The 6,789-nt window shown below is 40.4% G+C and overlaps 1 pseudogene; it reads right to left on the bottom strand.

Moving 5' to 3' along the window:
- Positions 1-2,278: 2,278 nt before the first annotated feature.
- On the bottom strand, positions 2,279-6,093 carry LOC148522210 (uncharacterized; annotated as a pseudogene).
- Between the last annotated feature and the right edge of the window lie 696 nt (positions 6,094-6,789).

Genomic DNA, 6,789 nt, shown 5'->3' on the forward strand with positions numbered 1-6,789 from the left:
ACACATCCATTGTTGCCAATACTACTTCATCTCCAATTGGGAGATTGTTAATTTTCACTAGAAAGTCACCCGTGTCTTTGATATAGCTTGCTGTACTCTGTACAATTGGTTGCAGAAAATGGTCTACGTATATCGCCAGTGGTTGTAGTATGGATCCTTTGGCTGATATAATTGGCCTTCCCGGTGGCTTATCAAGGATTTTATGAATCTTAGGAGTGGTGTATATAATGGGGCACCTAGGGTTGTTGGGTGCCAGGAAAGCATATGTGTCTTCATCTAGCCATCTTGCTGCTAGCGCGTGTTTCAGTGTTAGTTCAACCTTAGCTTGTATCTCTGCCATTGGGATATGCCTAACTTTCTGATAGGTATTTACATCGCTCAGTTGTTTCATAATCTCATCATCATCATAGTCTTTCCAATATTGGACTACCACTGCTCCCCCTTTGTCCGCTGGCCTTATTACTATATTATTATTCTTACGAAGACTGTTCAGGGCTTGCTTTTCACTTTTGGTCAAGTTATCATAATATTTTGATACTTTGACTTCACTTGTATCTTCACTAACTAGGCGTAAATACGTTTTGATACTTGCATTGGTGGAGGTGGGGTCAAATTTAGATGCTTTTCTGAAAGGGTTTGAGATTATATCCATCTTTGTATCTTATGGCAGTTTGGCTTCAATACAGGTACTTAAACATTTTATATATATCACTATCATTGTGTCATAACCTTATGTTGTCTCATTTAGCAACTTGGTACTAGTGGTGTTAGCACATGATCAGTCCACACCCTGGTAGTAATTATTTAATACATGTATATATTATCCTTTTTTCTGTCTTTATGGAGACATGCATGGCTATCTATTTGTATATCTGTGTATGTAAAGATGTGTATACTGGTGATTATATGTATAGGCATTATCACATACTGTCCTTAGTAACACTCACATTGGGTAATTAATATAGGGCTGGTTAGACTATATGCTGATGTTGTTATTATGTACCCCAACTTTAGTTAAAACTTGCTGATGTTTAAGAAATACTGAGATGCCGTGACAAAGGTTCTTAATGAACTGAAACGTTGGCAAATTAATTTGGTATGTCCTATTAAACTGATTAATAATGCAAACTTCAAGCCAAGTCTGGAGAGTGTCTTCCTTTCATCACATGATGATAGTGTATATATATATATATATATATATATATATAACGGAATCAAAGAATGGAGTTTTTAGAAAAAACTGTTGTGGTTTATGTGGGGTCTGCCCCATGAGGGGAATCGTCTCCTCTCATTTCTTCTTGGGGAATACTAGGAGGTAATGTGTTGGGGAGAGAGAGAGCCTGCCAATCAGGAAGAGTTATGGCATCCAGTCCCAATGCTCAGCAAAAATCAGGGAGATCCGTGGGAGTATGGAGAGTGAGGGATCTTCCACCATGAGAAACATGGAGGGATAGTGGAAACCCCCATCTACATTTGACTTCCTTCATGTGAAGCACTTCTGTAAGGGTCTTCAATAACCTTTGCTGCTGGAGCATACACCACAAGAGGTCCTGGAAAATCTGTAAACGGGTGCCATTGAATTCCACACCCTCCAAGTTGCAGACCTTGTAGAGAATATCTTCTTTTTGCGAGTAGTGGACCTGGAAGATCACATCATGTGCATGATCAGACGCCACACCCTTTGGATGGAAGGCTCTGTGAGCTTGGTCAAATTCAAAGGAATAATTTGGGTTCTAGGGTTAGTATCTCCCCAAAAATGTTATTATGGACATCCTTAAGGCCCAAAGGAGGTAAATTTCATCTTGGAGGCCGCAAATTCACATGTTGTTTCTAGGACCTCTATTGTCCAAATCATCCAACCTTTTTTGCATGGCCCTCATAGCCAGAGACTGCTGAATGATTGTCTTATGAAGAAGGGATAGCTGGGAATGTACAGCACCTCTGTCCTATTCCAAATTAATCACATGAGAACCTAGATGGGTGACATTGGTCTTATCAGAGAAATCTGAGTTTATAGAGATTTACAATATGTAGTCAAGATTCCAATGCTTGGATATCTTGTTTGGAAGGGAGGGACTTGACATGGGCCAAAATCCCCACAATTTCACTTCTTAGCTGTCATATGTGATATGTGAACTTGAGTACCACTGGAATGAGGAGCAGCGGCCATTGTAGGGTAGCTGGAAATGACCCTGAGTGGCACCTTAGAGGAGTATGTATAGTATGAAATAGATAATTCGGAGCGCAAGTTCTGTTGGAAGACACTATCACTCAATTTCTATGGGGTCTTGCTCTGAACCCCTTTCCCTGATTTGCCCATTAGAGAAATAAAATAGTGGAAGTTACATGGAAAAGAGCCCTGTTAACAAATAGGATAATGAAGGTCACATTCCCCTATTAGTGGAGCAGCATAATATATAGAAAGTGCCTACATAAGGCCTCAAATGTTGGCAATTTGATGTCACTTTAAAAGGTCAACTGAGGGCGAGGGTGCGGACAATGCTCCTAGATAGAAGAGATCTTAGTAATGCTGCATTACAAATCACAATAGAACTTATATGTAATGAAGCTGTAAGTTCTGTAGTCAGCCACTGGTGGGAGCTCCAACCCAGGAAATGAAACAGTCAAAGCAAAGGAGGATGAAATAACTTAAGGGAGCAAATCCACAATTATTGAAGGAAGAAAAGATATAGGATTAAGTACCCTTCCAAGGGTAAAATAATGTGCAGGCAGCTGAAGACCTTTAATTAAATCCAGCAGCAACATATAATGGTGCAGAACAGAGAGCCCTAATGAACTCAGGCTGCTTTTGGACTTGCTACTTTCATGCACAGGCAACAGTGGAGGAGAGTCCCAGCCAGGAAATCTGTCCCAGGGGTATGATAGCAGATGACCTTGAGTGAGGGTCCTCACTAAAGAAGTACATAATGTTGGGGGGCGGTGCAGGACCAAAGGACCCAGAGTTAGGCCCTGTGCTGAAAACAAAGATAGTAGTTGGGACCCCCACAATTCTGGTGTGTAAGACTCTGGACATCCCTATAGACAGGTATGCGTGCCAGGTGTCAGCGAAGGGAGGCAGCTGCATCTCAAGGGCCAGACAAGGAAGCTGGAAGTCACGGAGATGTGGTGGTGTGGCAGCAGTAATTTAGGCCATAGCTCAGGGGATGTGTATGCTGTGGCTTAGTGAAGAACTGCAGAGATGCCTGGGCAGCAGCATGAGGGATCCTTTGGATCAGAAGTTCACCCAGACAGCAAGGAGAGTGCCAGAGGATGCAGGTACTCCCCAGAACAGCCCCAAAAAGTGAAAGGCTGTGGGAGCTGATGTGAGGCACGTCTGTGCACATAGCTTGCCAAGCCATGTCATCTAAAATTCACTTTTTACATTCCCATCTAGACATTTTCCCTGAAAACCTGGGTAGTGAAATTGATGAACTGGGGAAACATTATCACCAAGACATTCTGACAATGGAGTATCGCAGCCAAGAATGTTGGGACCCCGCTATGATGGAGGACTACTGCTGGTTTCTTTTTAGAGAGGCCAATGAGATACTGTACAAATGGAAAACCTCAACATCCTATTCCCTAAAGCAAAGTGACTTTACATTTTATCTTTTAATAACAATTACATTATGGTTAATTTAGAAACATAGAAATATAGAATTTGACGGCAGATAAGAACCACTTGGCCCATCTAGTCTGCCCCTTTTCATGTATCCTTTAGGCAACTTCAACCCTATTTACTCCTTATGTCTCTCAAGGATATTCTTATGCCTATCCCAAGTATTTTTAAATTGTTCCACTGTTTTAGCTCCAACCACCTCTGATGGGAGGCTATTCCACTTATCCACTACCCTTTCTGTGAAGTAATTTTTCCTCAAATTTCCTCTGAGCCTCCCTCCCTCCAGTTTCAGTGCATGTCCTCGTGTTCTTGTACATCTCTTCCTTTGAAGAATGCTTCTCTCCTGTCCCTTGTTAAAACCCTTCATGTATTTGAAAGTTTCTATCATGTCCCCCCTTTCCCTTCTCTGTTCCAAACTATACATATTAAGATCTTTTAGTCTTTCTAGGTAAGTTCTGTGCTGTAGGCCATGCACCATTTTAGTAGCACTTCTTTGTACCGTCACTAATGTGTCTATATCCCTCTGGAGATATGGCCTCCAGAACTGAACACAGTATTCTAGATGAGGCCGTACCAAGGATCTATACAGTGGCATTATCATTCTTTTTTCCAGCTACAGATTCCTCTCCCTATGCAACCAAGTATCTGACTTGCCTTCCTCATTGCTTTGGTGGATTGCTTGCCTGCCTTCAAGTTTTCTGAAATGGTGACTCCTAAATCCCTTTCCTCCTCTGTATTTTCCAATATAGAGTCCTTGATACTGTATTTAGCCTTTAATTATTGGGACCCAAGTGTATGATTTTGCATTTTTTTACATTAAACTGTATTTGCCATGTTCTTGGTAATTCCTTTAGTCCATCCAGATCCTCAGTCATTTGTTTTACCCCTCCTGGTGTGTCTACCCTGTTGCATACTTTTGTGTCATCTGCAAAAAGGCATACTTTCCCTTTAATATTATTTGCAATATCACCAACATAGATATTAAAAAGCATTGGCCCAAGTACTGATCCCTGGGGTACTCCACTGGTTACCTTTCCCTCCTGTGAATGCACTCCATTTACTACAACTCTATGTTTCCTATCCTGCAACCAAAATCTTATCCATTCAACAGTCATAGAATCCAATCCCAAGCTTTCCAGTTTGTTTATCATTCTGCGATGTGGGACTGTGTCAAAAGCCTTATTTAAGTCTAGATAAACTACATCTACAGCCCCCCTGTGATCTATTACTTTGGTCATCCAGTCAAAAAAGTCAATAAGATTTGTTTGGCAGGATCTTCCCTGAGTAAATCCATGCTGTTTGGGATCCTGTAAATTGTTGAATTTGAGATATTCCACCACTCTTTCTTTTAATAGTGTTTCCATAATTTGTCCCACTACTGATGTAAGGCTTACTGGTCTGTAGTTACTTTCTTCTTCTTTGCTGCCATTTTTGTACAGTGGTATAACATTTGCTCTTTTCCAGTCCTCTGGAATCACTCCTGATACTAGCGACTGGTTGAATAATTCAGTTAATTGTGTTACCAGGACCCCTTTAAGCTCCTTTAGTATCCTTGGATGTATCCCATCTGGCCCCATTAATTTATCCACTTTCAGTTTAGAGAGTTCTGTTAGGACCCTCTCCTCTGTAAATGAAATTTTATGTAATTATTTTTTATGAATGCCTCTGCAACTTAACTGTGGCCCCTTCCCCTCTTTTTCTGTAGTGAAAACTGAACAAAAATAATACATGTACTCACTCTCTGTCTCAAGTCTTATTATTCCTCCATTTGACTTCCTCCTTTCACTTATATACTTAAATAAAGTTTTGCTCCCTTTATCTACTGACTTGGCCATTTTCTCCTCAGCTTCTGCTTTTGCATGCCTAATCACCTTCTTAGCCGCCTTCCTTCTGGCAAGATACACCTCTTTGTCATTATCATTTTGGGTCTGCTCATATTTCCTAAAAGCCATCTTTTTTAATTTCACACTAGTTGATACCTGTTTTGTAAACCACACTGGTTTCCTTTTCCTGGTGCTTTTGCTAACCCTTTTACTACAAAGGTCTGTAGCCTTCAGTATTGCATTTTTTATTTTAACCCACCTCTCCTGCACTCCTTCCAAATTCCTCCAATCTGCGACTGACTCAGTAACACATCTTTCCATCTCTGCAAAGTCAGCCTTCCTAAAATCTAACACTTTTGTTTGTGTATGGCATGAATTGGACCCTGTCTTTATACTAAACCATACTGCTTGGTGATCACTGGATCCTAGGTTCTCATCCACATTTACACCCGATATTCTTTCACAGTTTGTGAGTATCAAAACCAGAATACCATTTTTGCGAGTGGGCTCCCTCACTAAATGTTTGAGAGATGCTACCTGCAGGGAATTTAGAAAGTGGCCACTTCTAGAAGAACATGCAGCCGACACCTCCCAGTTTACTTCAGGTAAATTAAAGTCACCCATGATTATGACCTCTCCTTTTATAGCCATTCTAGTTATGTCCTGCAATAGGTACTTATCCAGTTCCCGACCCTGTCCAGGTGGTCTATAGATCACCACAGTGCGAATTATGTCCTTGTCCCCATTTCTATAGTCACCCAAAGGGCCTCAGTTGTTGCTTCAACATTTTGTATTATAGTAGCATTTATGCTGTTTTTCACATACATAGCTACTCCTCCTCCCATCCCCCCATTCTGTATTTTCTAAATAGATTATAGCATGGTATAGATATGTCCCAGTCATGATATTCATTACACCATGACTCTGTAATTGCTACAATATCTAGTTCATCCCTTGTCATTATTGCAATTAGTTCAGAGATTTTATCAGCTATGCTCCTGGCATTTGCACACATAGCTCTAAGAGTGTTGCTGGTGTTTCTTTTTTTCTGAGACATGGTTTGTGAGTATATTACAAATAACAATGGGCAAGATGATTTTTTGGAATTATCTGGTCTCAGATGTTGGTCAATGTTTTTCAACTGTTTTTTTAACTGTTATTTCAAATGTTTCTACACTTTCTTAATTTCTTCACTTTGTAAATTTCTGATCTTAGACAACTGCCCCCACAACTTAATGCAAATATAAAGTAGGTCTGATTAATACAGGCTACAGATGCAGCCACATGATCAGCTAATCAAATGAGTTGAATTACCCTGTTTTAAGTAAACACTAGGCCATAAATGAC

Source organism: Taudactylus pleione, unplaced genomic scaffold (assembly GCF_031769625.1).
Source record: "Taudactylus pleione unplaced genomic scaffold, aTauple2 ptg000151l, whole genome shotgun sequence".
In the NCBI taxonomy this organism is placed as follows: Eukaryota; Metazoa; Chordata; class Amphibia; order Anura; family Myobatrachidae; genus Taudactylus; species Taudactylus pleione.